We start from the raw sequence: 19,845 nt of genomic DNA, 5'->3' as shown, positions 1-19,845 counted from the left end.
TAAAAGGTTGCAATTTAAGAAGAAATAAATGGGAGTATGTCAAATTATTACTTACATTCCTTTAGCTCCTTACTATGCACTGCTATGAATGTAACATTGCATAAACGAATACATATCAGAAAAGCTTCAATAATCAAACATCTATCTACGTGGCTACTCGAAGTTTTCTTGAATAGAAACGTAAGGCAGCAAAGAGGTATATATATAATAAATATGACAAGTGGCTTTCTGTTGGATCATGATCATCTTGCAGCACATCCACATTCAACTAAATTAAATCATGCATACGCTCCATCCCATAACATACATTTAACTCAACCTAATAAACGAATTTATGATTCTGACTAGCAGCTTTTAAGACTAACTTTAACTTTAAGTCTTTCGAAAAACTGATAAATCTATTCTCCATTAGGGATAGGGTAATGTGATGAATAGTTAATGAACTGATACCATTTTTCATACGTTTACATCGCATGTGTATATTGTTTTTGTCAAAACTTATTTTATTATTCTGATGGCCAACTGCATTATTTTCCATGGTTTTTTTTTGAGATTATTATAACCCTTTGTTCTGTCACTTTATTAACTTATTTTCATATTTCATCACATGTGCACTGCTGAATTGGAAAACCTGAGCTGCTGAACCACACGTGATCGCACACGGCTTGAAAAAATGCGCATAAGTCCTGAGAGGATCTCCATCATACATGTTAACCTGAATGGTTTACTGTATTTGAAGAAAACCTTATCATTAAACCCCCCTCCCATAAGGTAAGATGACCAGTTACACTAAAAAGAACATGTTATACATAACACTGGTAGGCAAATGTGTATGTGTAATTAACATAATTTCGACTACTACAATTTAGCCTTGTTGTAACTGTTTTGTTTATCTAAGAGAGGTAATAGGAGGACCTAGTGGATTATAACATATTATGATAAATTTAAAGGGATATTCATTTCATCATAAAGTGCAATAACCTCCTTCTTGATGTATAAAGTCCAGACATCTGTAGCTTTCCAGAGATATGTAGTTAACTCTTACTTTCTCCAAATGTGTATACACCGCTTGGGTTTCAAAGACCATAAATTAAAATATATGCTAAATAGTATGGTTATGTGTGATTACTATAGTTCTGTATATATATTTTGACACACTGAAACGTTCAGAATTTAAATCCATCAATCCCATAACACAACTATGGACATTGACATGCGTGACAGGAAGTAATTTATATAACGTAACGGATTATACAGCAGGAGCAGTAACAGAGTGAGGTTTAAAGTCGCAACTGAAAAGGCACAAGTCTTAGTCGTAGCTTACTGTAGATCATAGGATGTAGTAGAGAGAACACGGATATCATGTACTGTATTCTGTTGTTACCATTCTTGGAATTGTAATAATTTCCTAAACATTTAATGCAAAGCTTATGAAGACTAATTATATTTTAGTAATGGGGAGAAAAAATACATATTTTGCATAAAATATACTAACACGCAAAATGGATCGACTATTTCTCTTTAACGTACCGCACACACTAAACCCCATCAAAAGGAGGAAACTTGTTCAACAAACATTATTCTCCTGATTGATCTTTGATGAAGTAGAGCAGAAGATCCTGAAAGTCACATTTGCAAACATAAAGCTTTTACGCTTTACACTTCACAGAAACCATTTGTCAACACAGGTTCTGTTAGTAACTGCAGACAGTAAAATGGCATCAAAATGGAACGTGCAATTGGTAAATGTGTCATGTATCCAGGAAAGATTTTTCTAGGGTTATTTATAATGTTAAATTAATATACAGGCGACTGAAGGTTATAGAAACATAATTACTCGTACTTGCTCTAAGAAATTTGATGAATTGATGAATATGAATTATGATAACTCTGTGTGTGTGTGTTTGTCGTTATTTCTCCCTATTCTAAGTATCCAAATCAGTATTACAACCATGTTAAAATACTTGTTGTTGATCACTATTTGCATCATTCTATGTTTCGAGATATAGATGTTCTCAAACTCACAGCGCCCCAGGTACGTGTGACGTGTTCTCACTAGTCTGCACCTTATGCTGCTGGTGCACCAGTCGTGAAGGACACTATTTTTAGAGTGACAGGTTATGGCTGCATCATTCTCAGAATCAGAATCAGAATCAGAAATAATTTATTTCGTTAATAACAGTATTAATAACTTTTTCTATGTTACGATATATAGATCTCAAACGCCAAGCGCCCCAGGTTCGTGTGACGTGTTCTCACTAGTCTGCACTTTATGCTGCTGGTGCACCAGTCGTAAATAACAACTTTTAGAATGACAGATTATGGCTGCACTGTATGCTGCAGGTACACCAGTCGTGAATGACAATATTTTTAGAGTGACAGTTTATGGCTGCACTTTATGCTGCTGGTACACCAGTCGTGAATGACAATATTTTTAGAGTGACAGGTTATGGCTTCACTTTATGCTGCTGGTACACCAGTCGTGAATGACAATATTTTTAGAGTGATGGGTTATGGCTGTACGTTTTTATTTTAAAGTTCCTGTTTTCGAGGGCTTTGCCTCTGAAAAAGAGGATAGATTTTAATATTTGAAACGTGGTGTTTTATTTGCTATCATGTAAAGAGATAGCAGATGTACACAATTTAATTATCATTAAATATAAATAACTTTATTACAATTTATGTAGAGTTGAAAATAATAGGATTGTGTAGGGAACATTTTAAATACAAGCTACAATTATTATGCATATTTTCTTGGAAAATATAAATATAGGGCAAATTAATAGTTTAACAACATTTCCACCAAAGAAGACAAAATTATTTCGTAACAACCTATTTTGGGGGTTATATTTATCAAATGTTATATGTACCCTAAATTACGATGGACTTTCCGTGCAACAATTATTAACAAAGCATTAGATTATGGGTGAATGTGATGACTTTATTTTTCTCATCTCTTTTATATATATATATATATATATATATATATAACAAAAATGTGATAGTTAGCGTCTATATATATAACTTATCTCGGTGATATAACTACTATTTATGTGTCATAAATACGCCCAAGCTGAAAAGTACTATCTGAGGATAAAGTATTGTGTTATTTATGTTTGCCACTTTCAATAACTACCTTTCTGACCTCCAAAAATCTAGTACCACTCATGATACATGTTTTTCTTAGGAGAAGTTCTTCTACAATCCACAAGAAAACTCTTTATGTTCTCACACAATGCAAATTGGATATTGGTATTGAGTATTATTGCACTTTAAAATGTTTAAGAGAACCGGTTCAAATATTCAAAGATGGCATCATGTGTCCATGTCAATTGAAATCTCTATTGATGTGACGTGTGGATTTGAAATTTATCTGACTATTTAGCTCTGTCCCGATGGCTTTCAAAGTGTTAACTTTAAACGTAAGAGAGTATAGTTTTTAGAGTTTAAAATATCTGAATACAAAAAACGGTCATTCTCAATCCACTTACAAAGTTGGTATTGGCTGATCGGTTGTAACATCGACTGCCAAAACCTTACATAGAATAATTTATTTATTACGGTTTATTCTCGTGTTATAAAATTAAATTAACAAGTTTTTTTATTTATATAGTACAACAAGGACACACCAACATTTCGATAACTTTCTAAGGGAACATACATGATAAAATCACACTATACATTTTGCACGAGAAAGTCGTGAACAGTTTGGGAACAATATATAATATATATATATATATATAACAATATATAATAGTTTTTTTGTAGAATAGATATATTGTAACTAATTTATTTAATTAGTAAGATGGTAAAAATACGGTAATAATAACCAACAATATTGAAAACGTTAAGTAAATTTATTTATCATCACAATAAACATAATTTAATCTCTACGAAGAATATTTACAATTGTGTACATACAAACAGGAGTGTATAGACACACCTATACTATTTACAGACTGAGCCCCAGCACTGTACAATATTAGGTAAATTACTTCCAATTAGATTCAAACGAACTTTTTATATTGCAATATTTTACTGCTAAGTTTATTTTTTACACAAATATGTCGGTAAATGGTAACGTTTTAAGGCAGGCAATTCCATAGCAAACACGTCTCAGGCCATAATTGCATCCATCACATTATATCCCTGTACGTTATCGGGGGATTAGATCTGAAAAAGAGATATTTACAGGTTAGAATAGATTTTTTATTCTATATCCTATAAACTACTTCATCAATATTTCGAAAAACAAACCTTGAACAGCTATCAGAGAAAGGCACAATGAAATATGAGACATGCGGAGAGCAGAAGCGTGGCGCGGTGCATCCCAGAGGATGAAGTCTCCAGCCTCTGTATAGCCGCAGTGTTGTCACCCTCTAGACAAACAGAGGAGTTCCTGGTGAAGCTTTCTTTACTAAGCATTCTGTAATCTTCAACATTAAAATTTTCATACCTAATTCTAGGAGATGTTCTCATATTCTAGGAGATGAGTAAAGAATTTGAATCACATTTTTTTTATTTAACTTAAAATAAGTTACCCTTTAACACCTTTACTGAAACACGAGACTTTTTTACTTTACGATAGCCGGGATAGTAATAGTACTATTAATCTTAGAATAATCATATTTAAGATTGACCGACTGATAGTTGTAACTAACAGTAGAATTTATATGATAAGACTTACGAACTCTGTGGAATCAGTACACAGAACAGGAAACTTGTTTGAATTGAAACTGTTAGTTTCTGCCCCCTAATTTTGCTCACATTCTATTATAAACTGCATATTTATATAAATTAATAAATGTTCCTTTTTAAATTAAATTAAATTCAACAGCGAAAAAATTCAAAACACATTTATGACATGTATTTAAAACATCTGAACGTTATATTTGTTGGTAAATCATATTTATAGATAAATAAAAGAGTTTAGGTCATACAAATATTTTAAACATCTGATATTCCTAAAGTGACATAAAATGTCTTATAAAATCCAAATACATGATGTTCATTTACTGGTTTCATTTAAGTAATGAAGCAAATTTTGGTATTCAAGTATTGTTTACTGTGAAGAATTTTCAAGTAGTAAACTAGTATGATTTTAAAAGATTAAATTTGTATCCTAAATAAACAAATATTATATGTTCATTTAGGCAATTAGCAATTCCATTAACTCTAATATTGATTGAAATATGTAAAAAGGTGAGAGTAAATAATGTGTTATTTAATCAGAGAAAAAGGGTGCTAATAAGTAGACCACTCTTTGACACTCAATGTGGTTCACGACGGTTCAAAAGTGCCTTCTGAATCACCAACAATAACTGGAAATTTTAGGGTATTGTAAATTATACTAACCATTCAAGATTTATTCTAGAAGGGTTTTTATGTACAAGTGCAATCCTTATTCGAGGGCACGTTTGACCAAAGCGTTACACAATATAGTATTACCGGACAACTGTTTCAGGGTGAGAGGGAGTACGTTACCCTTGGAGACAAACACGTAGATAGTATCCTGCGCAGTGTTGGGTGCGCGGCAAGTGTAGTTGCCAGAGCCGGCAGAAGTGGCGTGGTTCACGGTCAGCGTGCTCTGAGTGTTCTCCCCTCTCACTTCCGTGCCCACTTCCACACCACCCCTCTCAGTGTCGTAGTTGATCATTCGGTCGTTGTGGTACCAGAACACGTACTGAGGTGGTGACGGGCTCTGTAACATTCCAATGTTTCAACTCAGTACAAACGATAACAGATTGAGTCTCCTCGTTTACTGAAACTTATTCAATTACGGAAGAAACCAGTAACTAAATGAAATAAAGATGTTTAGTTTGGTAAATAGAATAAAAATTTATGGGAATAAAATTATCAAACCTTTTATAAAAAACAAGTTGAAATTTCACTACTTTATTTTATTAATAACATTGTAAAGAACTCGCAGTCGTTTTAAATTCCTTTATTTACTACCTATATGGGTGAAACGTATATGAAGAAATAGTATTTTTTTGACTAGAACGGAGAGTTTTACTTTTGAATAGTTTATACATGCACTGGGTACAATAAAACCCAGTGTGTTACGTACATCAGGGAAACGCTATGGATTTCCAGGAGTGGCAAAACACTAAACGTTAGTGCCAAAAATATTGGGGAAGGTGGAATGATAGGTCTAATCTTCTGTTTAGGATTACTGTTTGAAAGGGTGAAGCACCCTTAGTACTAAAGGCTGTTATGTTAGCCTAGCCCGGACATGAGGGGTGTTTTTCTCTGACCGCCTCTGCTATAGCAGACATGGACTTTAGTTCATTAAATGATTAAACATTGCTAACAGAGTCTCCAACGGCGAGAACTCCTTCTCCAAACGTTATCCATCCTGAATATCCTTTTACAATGGATGGTCCTTTATAACTCAGTACAATGAGTCATAAAGGACTTCATGCCTTGGGTTAAAAAAGAATAACACATCTGTAACTATGTTCATAATATTAAAATGAGAACAGCTACACTTTAATTTTGATATGGAAAAAATATATACAAGTAATAAATGACGGGATTAAAGCTGTCACATGTTTCCTCCTCCAAAATTTTATGAGCTCGATTATATCACGTCTAATAAAGGTAATGACATCAGCATATTTTCCGTACCAATCATTATATACAGGCTTCGGCAATTATCAACATATTATGTATTTAAAACAATATCTGCTAATTAAATTCAATTGATAAGCATATATTTAATTTGTCTGCTTCGCTGGGAAATACTGGTTAATTGGCTGAACGTTGTGAAGATTTTTCCTGTATACACTTAACACTCAGTATTTTCTTATAGATTTTGCACCAGATGTTTAATAGGCTTTTAGGAGTAAGAAGAGCAACAGAGTGTAAACATGTGCCGTATGTAATCGTTAGATAGAATACATTTTCAAAAAGATTGTAAGGATCCAAAAGGGTACTTTTTTCAAGAAAGAAATTTAACTTACATTTTCCACAATGCAGACGAGGCTTATAGTACTGCCCTCGCCGATGTGATACTCCCCATTGCCTTCTATGTACGCATATGGCGTGACAACGTGAAGGTGGTAGTAGTGGAGATGGTTCCGACACCTGTTGACACCTGCAATAACAATTGACTATACATACATTTAGAATAGTGTATCGTCCCTGTAATTTAATAAGCCATTTTTAAATATAAATTAAAAAGTTAGATTAAAAAGTATAAAATATTAGTTTACCTGACACTCATAAGTTTCCATTATCCCTCTTTTGCACGAACTTTATTTGCAGGTGCCAATCTTCGGAGTTGTCGGCATGCAGCACTGTGAATCGGTCGTCGTTAGTGTAAGTCATCAAGCCCGAGCTGAGGATGTGCCAGTCACGTCGTCGCACCCATGACACCTGGGGACACACATGTGCAAGTTCAGTATGCCATGTACAGAGTAGGAATGGAAACTAATGGAAGAATGGCAAGGCGACTTGTAATACACATCTAAAATGTTATTTATTTCATTCCACGTAACTAGATGTTCAGAGCTGAAATATAAACACACTTATTTCTCAACTAAAATATGGTTTTAGTTTATGTTAACAACATAGTTCCTCCACTAGAGTAGTGATTACAGAAGTTCTGTTGTTTCTTCGAACTGTCTTCATTTGCCTTCCACCTTACTCATAAAATCAGTATAATAATTCCTTACACAAGCAGTTTTAATAAGTCTTTACAGAAACATTGAAAACAGGTAGTTTAAATCCAATTAAGATCAATTTTAAACATTTTGGCAAATAATCTCAACTAATGATTCATTTTCATTTCTTTAAAGATACCCGTCATTTTACACAATTCCTTTCAAAAAATACCATCGTTAGGTGTTAATGAAACCTGACGATGGAATTTCTTGAAGACTTCATAAACTACTGCCTGTCTGTCCCCATGACTTCTTAAAATGGACGAGATTTTAGATTCAATTTCATTAAAACGTTTTATGAGACGTGAGGTTCAGCAAATCATATCCTGTATTATTGAACTTTGAAGTTAAGATGGTTGTTATTTGTGTTTGTAATAGTAATATTTTCATCTTAAACTTTTAATTTGTTATACAAAAAATTGCTATTAGTAAGTGGTATAAGTGAGTTTAAAAACTCCAAGTGATTTCAAATACTACAAATATATATATATATACAAATAAATATGTATATATATATATATATATATATATAATTTACTACATATTATCTATATATATATATATATATATATATATATATATAAATGAATGTTTGTGTGTTTTGTCCTTTATAGACTCAGAAACTATTTGACCGATCACTATGAAAATTTGTTTGTATATGTATTTTTCCACGTAGAAGGTTTATATGCTATGCCCATTGATGTAACTCACACCAGGAAGCGCTGAAAATATATGTTATCAAAGCGCTTGCACATTGTAAACTACAATTACGATATAGTTGTGTATAATAACCACACACTATGTGAAGGCGCTAAGTTTTTATGGATATTTGTCTTTCAAACGAATTTCTGTTTGGCCTTATAGCTTGAATGTTAGACCACTTTATTATTAAGTACTTGTGCCTGTACAATGGCTATAAACATACACTTTTGGCAGATTTTCTTGATAGTGTCGACAAGGTAAAATCTCCATCGGCGTTGACAATATAGTTCACTTGAACCAGAAGTGCTCATATACGAGCGTACGAAGCCCCAGGGAACAGCTAGTTTACTATAATTTGAATAAGAGGAACGCCTAATAATAAACACTGAATATTATAATACATAATGGAACCAATAAAATGAAGTAAATATATAATATATTAGAAAGTAATTTTTGTAGTTATCAAAATATGCATATGTACAATGTAAGCCTCCACGATACAATACTAAAGTGTGTGTATTGCGACGTACCGTGCGAGCAGTAAGATAGCGGACCTTGCAGTGCAGATAAGCCGTACCACCGAGTGAGGCGGACACATTGGTGATGACGTTCGTATCGAACACTGGAAGTTGAGTAGCGGACGTGGTGGGAGCAAGTGTCGTGGTCGTTGGCCTCTTGGTGGTCGGCCGTGTCGGCTTTGGTGTCGCTTGCTCTATAGTATTCCCTTTCATTCCAGGAAGCTCTAAAAATTACAGTAATTTTTCTTTTAGGCTATTAAAAAGTATATTTACAACACTACTGGTATTATAATTAAACACGAAACATTTATGTCATATTAGGATCTATGAGCTATTGACCTGGGATAATACGTACCATGGGAGTTTTATTATCTGAATGAAGCGTCTAGAACACAGCACTCAGCCTTAAAAGCATCATTCTTCCCCCCTTACTCGAATTCATCCCTAGATTCTGAGGTTTTTGTTAAACCTATTAGACTCGTTGGCTCCGGTTTTTCAATATCCATTAGGCTCAAGAGTTCAGCCCCCAGGAGCCTTTTCCTGGTTTTACAAACAGCGAAACAGCTCACCAATTGCTCTGTCGATTCCTCTGTTCTTCCACAGTCTACGTTCAAGTTGGCATTAAAATTACCTTCATATGAAGAGGACCATGACCTGGTAGCATTCAAAATATGAGGAGAGATAAAAGAATCCTGAGGTTTTCCCTAAGTCTGGCTTATTTCCCAATCGGATTGCTTATTGTGATTATATTTGTGCATTCTCATTCAAAATAAGGAGTAGACGAATTTGCACTCGGATTTTATACGACTTTTAACCAAATTTAACTATATTATGCGATTACTAATCAGGGCGCTCTAGTATACGTAAATTGAATCTATTTTAAAACGGTAGGTTTTATAGTTTATTAAACTTTTAGTTATAGAATATTTTATTGATTTAAGAAAACTGGACAGTTTTATTTTCATAGCATATGCAGTTATGCCTAGGACAAAAGAGTTTATACAATACTACAAACTTTAATATTTCATTATGTTTTTAATGTTAACTTTTTATAATACGTAGCTGAATTACTATTTTCAAATCTTGAACTTTAAATGGATCACAATCTGTATAAACATACCGTTAAAAGTAACTCATCTAATGGTTTTTGTGTACTTAAGGTTTTCTAATGTGAAATAATATGTTTATTTTAAAATTTACTTGTCAAATAAATAACAAAATTAAAGAAAAAATATTTAACGTGTAAGTAAAACCTTAAATATTGTATATGTAAAAATATTATGACTTTTGAATATATAGGCCAGACTAAGAACTTATTTGTATTTCAGTGTAATTCACGACTACTGTTAGAGATCTTACAAGCGTACACAAATTATTGGAACGATTTCCCTACCGGCAGAATTTGATAATCATAGGGGTACTATTATATTTATGTATAATTAAATCTTAAACTTTTTATTGCCAGTGTTAAAACAAATCCCAGTTGAAAAGTACCGAGTTATTTTTTGTTTGACTATGTGAACAGTGCCAGAGGCTTTTCTACAAAAACGCGAAGGTTTTAGAAAAGATTTACTTAAAAAATATTTTTCATCATAAAAAGCTTTTTTGCTTCTTTTTAAAGCAAACTAAATTATTGTGTATAAAAAACTACTAAACATTCTGATTTTTATATAATGTTTTAAATTAAAAAAGCATTTTAGACAGCCAAATTTCCACGGAATCAACAATAAAATCCAGTTTAAATATTTTCATGATAGAGAGCATTTAAAAAAAACTCAAAATCATGTGCAATACCTGATATTATACCATAAAAAATTATAAAAAATAGTTTATTACTAGATATTATTTTTACTAAAGCGCAAGATTTAAAAAATTCACCTAAAATTTATTTTTCATCGTGAAAACTAATTCGTTTTATCGTTAAATGTTCTATTAGCAATATATAACAATCAGATTTTTATATAATTTAAAGATTTAAAAAACACTTTATACAGTGAGTTTTCTACAGAAACAGAATAAAAATCCAGATTAAGGTAAAATACCTGCTATAAGGAAATTCCGTTTTTATATTCTAATAATTTTATGATGAATGGCATTAAAACACCCTAAAATGATGTGTAATAACCTACCATTGTACAATAAACACAATTATAAAAAGCTCTTTTCAATTATTTTCAAAATTTCAATAGTTTAACGATAAAACAATTTTTTTTAAATGCAAAAATATGTTTAATATAACAGTACTTAACAAAAGAAACTGAAAACAAAAACATAACCAGGCAAGTTTCAAACACACGTTAATACCGTCTCTATGGAATCTCGGACGTGTAACCGGCACAAACATCTTCTAAAAGTATTCTTTTTGTGACTGTCATCACTTTTCTATGAATTTTAACATCAAATATAACTTAGAAAACATTTAAATTAATAAAAAACGCCCAATTATATAATATTATAAACGCTTCACTACTCGTCACGACACCGCGGTCGCGATCAATCTGAGAAAGTATTTTATTGTTGTTGTTTACAGCAGTACAAAGTAGAAATAACAGTCTCCAAGGCTAGTTTCGCTCTTGAATCGGCCTTTAAATATGATATCAGCCAGTATGGTGTAAATTATAGAGGTACTAGAAATGAAAGTGAAAAGTTTGCACCACAGATTGATCAAACAAACCTTTATTTAAAATGTAATATGCTATATTAAGATAGTTTATAAACCGTATAATTGTGTATTTAAGTTACATAGTCCAAAATATCCCTAAATATATAACAGGCTAGCATATAACAGGCTATTGGAATAATTATTATATAACCCACTTATTCCAAACAAGCTAGCAGATATTCATCCGTTATTCTGTTGCAGAGGTAGACTTTAAGCTCTAAATTTTTATTTATTCCTGAAGCGTAGCAACTGCTTATAGATGGTTTAGTATTGTCACATAAGTATTTTGTAATTTAATTGTAAATGTTGACTGATAAATAAATAATTATTTAATTAATTCAAGATATTATGGCATTTTCTCCTCTAAGTATGTTTCTCTCTAGTTTACATTATAAAGCTGTAACGTTGAATCAAATTTAACTACTCATAAAACATTGATAAATGTACGAAACCCCTAGCCAACAAGCATGTACATGATGTACATATGTTCCATGTACATAGTTTGTATGGATAGACTAAAGATTTGACAACGCATTACCGCTACGCCACACCATGTGCGGGGTTTCTTGGACAATTTCACTTTCAACGTTCCTGTGGAGAGGTAAGGACGAAGAGATTACAATTAATGTATTTTGATATTCGGTTTTATATAACAGTAAAAATTCTTGGGCAATTTAGAGTATTACAAGTATATATATATATATATATATATATATATATATATATATATATATATATATATATATATATATATATGTATTTATCGTTCTGGCATACAATGTATTATTGAGACGAAATCCACAAAGCTTGAGAGATTTAATGTTTGTGTTAATTTCATACAAAAATGATCGTTAATGCTGTTAATTAATAGTGTTTTAGTTACAAAGCTCGCCTAAATCCTTCATAATCGTCAAACAAGTTTTTACTCATTAAGAATCTACATTCAGAAACATGTATAACGAATAGCAATATAAATATTTAGTGATGTGCTGTTAGTTTAAGTATTTGTTCCTCTTACAGAGATAATCAATCACAATGTATTACATTTTAATGGGTAATATAATTGTATGGCTCTTTTGTTTCACTTTTATTCATGCAAAGCTGTGGAGCAGTACATATTTCTATATATCCTTGTAAAGGATATTTTTATACAACGATCAAATTTTTTTGTATTTAAAGAAATGCTTAATTTATGTAATGCCTCACGTTATCGTTCGTAATTTATCAGCTTAATTATTTATTAAAAAATAATTTATTCATTGAGATCTCTTAGACAAAGAAAGAAAAATTGAATGCCACAAGTTTTTTAGTAATTTCTTAAAACTCATATTGTCTAAATCTGGTTTCTTACAGTAACTATATCAATAAGGAATAAAAAACTTTAATAATACAACGTGCAAATAGAGTATTAAAAGTAAAATACAGCTTTTAAGTTAAATTAATTTCACAACTATTTCTCTCAAACCGGAATACATGGAACGAATTTTATTTTACAATGACACCATACACCACAAATACGCACCGATGTGTAAAACGGTCTCCATGGAGCAATAACATCAGCCTGACAGGCTATATCACAATACTGTGTGCAGGCGCTTTTGTTGTGTCCCGATACCGCCATACCGATCTGTTGAGTTCTCCAACTTTACACCTCCGTCGAGATGAGAGATAAACGTAAGAAGGAAAGACAGACTATTTAAAAAGTCAGTATAATATCAATAGTAGCGTGAACCTGCAGCGATAATAAATATGGTTTGAACTCAATTACGTAGAAAATATAAATGTACTATTTCGATTATATTAATTGTATGCACGTAATCCAGAAGTAAATAATCAGTAAAAGATAGAATATAATTAAGCTGGAACGATTATAATTATTTTAACATTGCTCAACCATAATTATAAACTAAACGGTAGAAGTCACAGAGCGATATTCTGGGGTGAGACAGCTAGATAGTACTGGAGCCCTGGTAGATAAGCGGTTAAGGGTTGATGGCGCCCCGTTAAACGAAAAGATGGGAATCTGTAGACACACGTAAAGTTTGGTTTGTTAGAAACCATGGATTAGCAGCACAAGGCAGATGGATGGGGCTGTTAGAAATACGGGTGAGAACAGGTAACGGAGGGTCTATGCTCATGTTGAGCGATACGCTCGGATTCGTATCGGGCCCGAGCACTGTGCGAGTGCCCAGACGCCCGAGGTTTGGGTCAATAGGCGTCGGCAACGGCCGTGGTACATAAAGTCAGAGGTGAGCGATGAAGAGGAAGTCTGGGTTAAGAAAAGTGATAAAGAAGAAGTTTGGAGTTAAGATAAGTCACCGTTAAGCAGCAAGTCTGAGGTTAGGAAGTACCCAAATGTATCTCCCATAAGAAACAATGCAAAAATAGCGCCATAAGAGCCCACGTTAAAATAACTCGACAATATCCCATGTTACGGCTAGATCCGGGGGATGTCTACTCCTACTATTTAAAGTGATATAACAAATATTTAGAACGGCAGTATTCTGTAGGCATTGTGCTTAGTAGGTCCACGCTGTGTGTTAAATGTGATTAGAACGTACGTTCTGAAAACTTTAACAAAGGCGTAATAAATTGCGTTATTATTATGACACGCGCGACTTGTACACAATGACACACTGATGATAGTATTGTTAAGTGAAATAAGTAATCAAATCATTTTCACCACGATTCATTGAAGAAATGTTGATGACATCCACCAATTTCCAGTATATTGAAAAACAAATACAATGTAATAGACTGACTTCAGGTTCATGATCGGATTACAGACGCAGCACTAAGAGGAAGCTAAACTCAACATGAATACGGTAATAATATTTACCATACTTAAGATGAACTTTATTGCAGTAAGCAATGTATTCTTCACAACAGTGCACTTTATCGTGTAAAATGGTACCTGTAACGTGCTTGCGGTTTGCTGCCTCTCTTAAGGGAATTAATATTACTAGATACTGTTAAAATATTTAATTACATTTTAAACGTTCATAAATAAATTTCATATTAACAACAGATTATTGTGTAAATGAAATTTTATCGTAAGCTTATATTAATGAACAAATATAAAAATATTTAAACGTACTTTACTAGTCGTTTTTTTAGTTCTTATCCTCAAGCCCAAGATTTTGATTGGATATTTGAACTAAATAAAACATCAGGTTGGAAGTATTCTCTTGCACACCCCTACCAGAAAAGCTATAAGAACCGGTAAACAATTTGAGTACACTACTAGGGTTTCCTCGCCCCTTCAATATATTGCTTAGTAAAGTTTCCCTCATTTTTGTGTTGTTTTCTACTCTTGAAATGTTGATAAATGCAATCATGAAATTGGTACTTCAGTCTAATTACATTTTGCAAAATATTTCTCCTTTTATCGTGGTAGGAATTTGAGTGAGTATGAATTTTTTTTTTTTTTTTGCTATGAACATGTCGATATATAAACTGTTAAAATGGCATTGAGTGTATTTAGAAGTTAGTTTATATATATATATAAGAGACCCACACAGGTTTCCGACGCACTTCCACAAAGAAGTATTATTAGAAGTAATAGTAGGATCCTATGAGGGTAACGGCCACAAACTGGAAATTATTTCTTCGGCTACTTTATACGGCTTCCACGTCTTGACTTTGTAATGAACTAAGAAAACTGTTATAGCTTCGAGCAGCTTAGCAAGGCTTACTCCTCTAAACTTTCATAAGAGTGCACCCTCCTATGAGAGATTTTCTATACAAGAATTAATCATTTAAAATCTTAGAAAGAAAAAAACAATTAAAATAACGTTTAAGTGAATACAATAAAAAGTTAAATTGAAAATTATCTTTTTATGTGATTTTAATTGCCTCCCTTACTTTCTTCCACACACTTTTATATATTAACAACTGCCTACATTTTAAATTAAGCTCAAATTAGATATAGATATACCTTATTCAAATATATCTTTTCTAAATTTTGTGATATGATATAAATTTTGTTTGTAAAATGTGTGATATAATATACACTTTATTGTAAAATGTATGATATGACATAGTTTTTTAATAAAATATGTGTTTTATATACATTTTCTCGTAAAATGGTGCTGCAATCCGTTTTAAATATCTGTGTTCGTAGGTTTCATTTAGGGACTTTTGAATATTATTTTAGGCGACATTGCACCATATTTCATTCGTTATTTGGAAGTCAGTTTTTCATTACATACACATAATAAATTTTTAATCTATTAATAATGAATCATTATATAACTTTTACAATAAACATAATTCAGATAAAATAGAAAATTGTATTATAATACATTATAATTATTTTATTATTCTTGAAACTCACTATTTTATCTACTCGTATAATAAGTCCTTACATTAACATTCATTTCCTATATTCTATTAATAATACTATAATATGATAAGTAACTTTATGTTATAGTAATAGTTCGTACAAGTATTATCGTACAAAGATACAAATAATAATATTTTTTTATATAATTAGTATAATCTTGAACTGATTAGATAATTTTACATCTGTATCTTCTATTATTTTTGTCTCAGCCGTCGATGCCTATTAGTGTGTCACAAGCGAGCGCGTTTTTTTCAAATACCGCGGCCTCTTGAAAATTAAAAACGCCTTATCAATGAAACTCAAGAACCAGATAATCGTTTATTTTTATGAATTTGTCCTGATCCGCTAATTATATTTGGAATATTGCTCTTTATTTTGCAAATTACCCAGTAAGTTTTTTTTATTATTTCAAACGATTGCAGGCAGAAACTGACATATGAGTATATTTTTTTGTTTTCGTCCAGTCTGCTTAGTTTACATTGCAATCGTTCGACTCGGTGTAAGTGTACCGTTATCTGAAATGGAAGATTGAAAACCGGTTTGTGACTGGTTTGTTAAAAATATATTACTTGTGGTACGTCCACAAATATTATTACAAGTTAGAAGTACATTACACCAAGTTTTGTGTATGTACGTGTTACTATGGGGCACGCTATATAATCGTACTGAGTTTCTTAATGTTTATAAGGGCCTTACATTCCACACTATAATGGTTTTTAATGCAATACATTCCTACATAATTTACGAACACATTCGAAAATGGAAAGACGATAGTCTGTGGAGTATAATTCATTAAAAGATTATCTAAACTTATAAAGAAGTATCACTATTCTTTATAATTGTTATATTACAAGAATAATGTATAATGATGGAAATTTCTTTTTTTCACATCATCATCGATTGTAACAGCAATAAAAAAATGATAAAAGACTAACGATACCTCTCTTTTACGTGTCTGATACATATAATATTTAAAAATCAAATAATAGTGAACTGCTCATGAGCCACATAACCTGATACATCTAGGGCACTTTATAAAGGGTTGCCTTACAAAAGACAGAGTGACTCGTGACTTAAATGTACAATCGGAGTTTTTCCCTTTGTTTATGATTAGAACTTGTTACTCTAAGCAGAACTACAACGTGTGATGTTTTTTTTTTCTTTACTTTTTTTAACCCTACCTGCTCACAAGCTAGGTATCCTAGATCTATTTGTAAGGCATTGATGCAAGATGGTATTACAATCTGTACGCCGTATGCATAGTTATATTTATGGATATGACGAATTCTTAATACGACTTGTTTTGCTGTTCTGACCAAAATTATTTGTATTTTTAACACCCTTAAGCGTGGTATCTTTCTACAATTAAATTAAGTAGGGGTTTCTGACATTATTATAATCGTTAGAGCTTTTAGAGAAGCGGTACATATTTAAAGGTTAATGATTTGACCTCGAACTGGGAATATGTTACTTGTGGAGCGCCATAGGATTCGGTTCTTTGTCCTTTATTCGTTGTGCTTTAAATTAATGCTATAAACATCAGTACTATATGTAAGTTGATGGCTAAGACTATGGTTTACAATGTGAGGTGGTAACAGGATATCATGACGTTTTGCAATTAAAAAAAAACAATAATTTAAATTCCAGTATGCTCTAGTTTATAATTTCTATTACCAACATAGCTTTCTAGTAATTTGAAATCTGTGTCTGTCGGAAGTGTAAGACGTACTCCCTTTGACTCGTATATAAACAAAGTACTGTGGTGTTTGACAAACAGTTTCATATAATAGCTTGCCGGTTATGGACGCTCTCATATATGACATCAATTACATGGACACACGTTCCAGTTTGTAGCGTGATTGAAGAATATACAACGAATGTAATTAGTTCCAATGTGGTTATCTGAGGCAAGCCCATACTGTATCTTAGTTTGGATTTGGTTGACTCTACCAAGGCACTGAGGAAAATATGAATATAAATAATGTAAATGTTAGTTAAAGATATCATTATTTCTATGGTTTTAAACAGTAGTGTTCAAGTAACAGTTTTCAGTTTTGTTATTTGTATCAATTTTGTAAATATGTTATTTTTACAAGTTCTTTATTTGTGGGTAAGTATTGTATGTTTAGAAAGTATATTATTATGTTCATTTTGTTTAATGATGTATATTTATTATTTATAAAATAGATTACTGTAAAGTAAATTCTATCAAAACAGTTACATTGAACCATTCATTTTGTATAGATTTACCTAATTATTTAGATAAATTATATATTCTTTGATATATGAATCAATGGAATTTGGATATAGTGCAGTAATTTATATACTAATTATAAAGTTACTTTTTTCTACAGTTTATGCAGGTTAAACCTTAGGAACGACTTCCAAACAGCTATACACGGGGAGATAAAACATGACCTTTATCTATAACCTCTTCTCAAAAAGATGCCAGAATTGGTTCCAAGAAATCCATATCGATTATAATGATTAGTCTCTGTCAAGAAGACGCAGCCATCAGAAGGTGGCAACACTGCAAACATATACTTTATCTAAATCTCTTCTCGAATTATATGAAAAGATGCACCATAATTGTATCCAAGAAATCCATATCGATTATAATGATTAGTCTCTGTCAAGAAGACGTAACCACCAGACGGTACACTGCAAACATAAACTTTATCTAAATCTCTTTTCGAATAAATGAGAAGATACACTATAATTGTACCCAAGAAATCCATATCGATTATAATGATTAGTCTCTGTCAAGAAGACGCAGCCATCCAGGAGCGGTACATCTACAACCAGAAATTCCAAGATATTGGAGTGAACAGGTAGACCGAAAGGTACAGTCTACTGTAAGAGTAGACTGTTGGAGTTGTTGTTAGGACTTCTGAGGCAGTGCAATGGTCGTTTTGGAATAAGCGCAATCCTCAGCTTTTTATTTTAAGAAAAATACAGTTTTGCTATGCAAGGTAAGGTATTATGCATGTACTACTTTGGATAATTTTACAAACTTTAGCTAAACATTTTGTAGATGTAAGTATCGATGTTGGTTGGATTTCAAGAGATTTAAAACCTCGTATTTTGAAGATTACGAAGGCCTACTTCCTCAAGTTAGCTATTCAAGGTGATCTTTACAACTTAATATTACTTGGTGCTGATCAGTTTACGGGTAATTGTCATCATGTAACCACAATGTTCACTGAGAACATGTCGTGTGAATGTGCTCTGTCACGTTGACAGACTAGCTGGCGGCGCGGAGGCAATGTTGTTTTACGATCTTGTATCTTGTAAACACATCCGTTTACACACGTAACTTTGAAAGTATTGGAATTTTCATAACGTAATACTACTCTTTTATTTTAATACCTTTTTATACACTTACACTTTTTTAATAAATTTCTTAAAAAACTTATAACTTTTAACTCTTGAAAAGAAAATTATTTTCAATAAAGATTAGTAGTGAATGTACTACACCAATTTTTTCATAGACATATAACCATGTTTAGAGCTGAAGATGTAAAAATTTAACCCATATTTAAACAACAGCATTGAGCGTCCTCGTACTACCACTGCTGTGGAAAGTAAATAGCTAAAACCATAGTGCATCTACTGTTTGATACTTTAAGATGACAGCCTCATGATACATTTACCTTTGTTCCGACTTCAGTAAGCCTGATTGGATAAATGTACACAATCAGCAAGTGTTGACAGTGCTTGACAATACGTACACGCGAGGCGGGGATGCCTTATACACCTCCTCAGCATCATTATTACAGTTTCAGCAGACCTTGAACATTTGGAGTCAATAGACGGAAGTTTTATTGCCGCTGAGTGGAGTTTCGACCTCCTTGCGTCTTTAGTGAAATGTTTTTGTTTGTGAACTCTTAAGGTTTTTACTGATTTCTATGGCTTTCTATTTATATCATGAATATAAAAAAACCTCGAGTT

The 19,845-nt window shown here is 32.2% G+C and overlaps 1 pseudogene; it reads right to left on the bottom strand.

The window, feature by feature from the left end:
* Positions 1-5,329: 5,329 nt before the first annotated feature.
* Positions 5,330-9,104, bottom strand: LOC124353389 (annotated as a pseudogene).
* Between the last annotated feature and the right edge of the window lie 10,741 nt (positions 9,105-19,845).

The sequence above is a fragment of the Homalodisca vitripennis genome, chromosome 2, assembly GCF_021130785.1.
Source record: "Homalodisca vitripennis isolate AUS2020 chromosome 2, UT_GWSS_2.1, whole genome shotgun sequence".
Lineage (NCBI taxonomy): Eukaryota > Metazoa > Arthropoda > Insecta > Hemiptera > Cicadellidae > Homalodisca > Homalodisca vitripennis.
The sequence above is the reverse complement of the archived record's forward strand: the minus strand, read 5'-3'. Positions and strand labels throughout refer to the sequence as shown.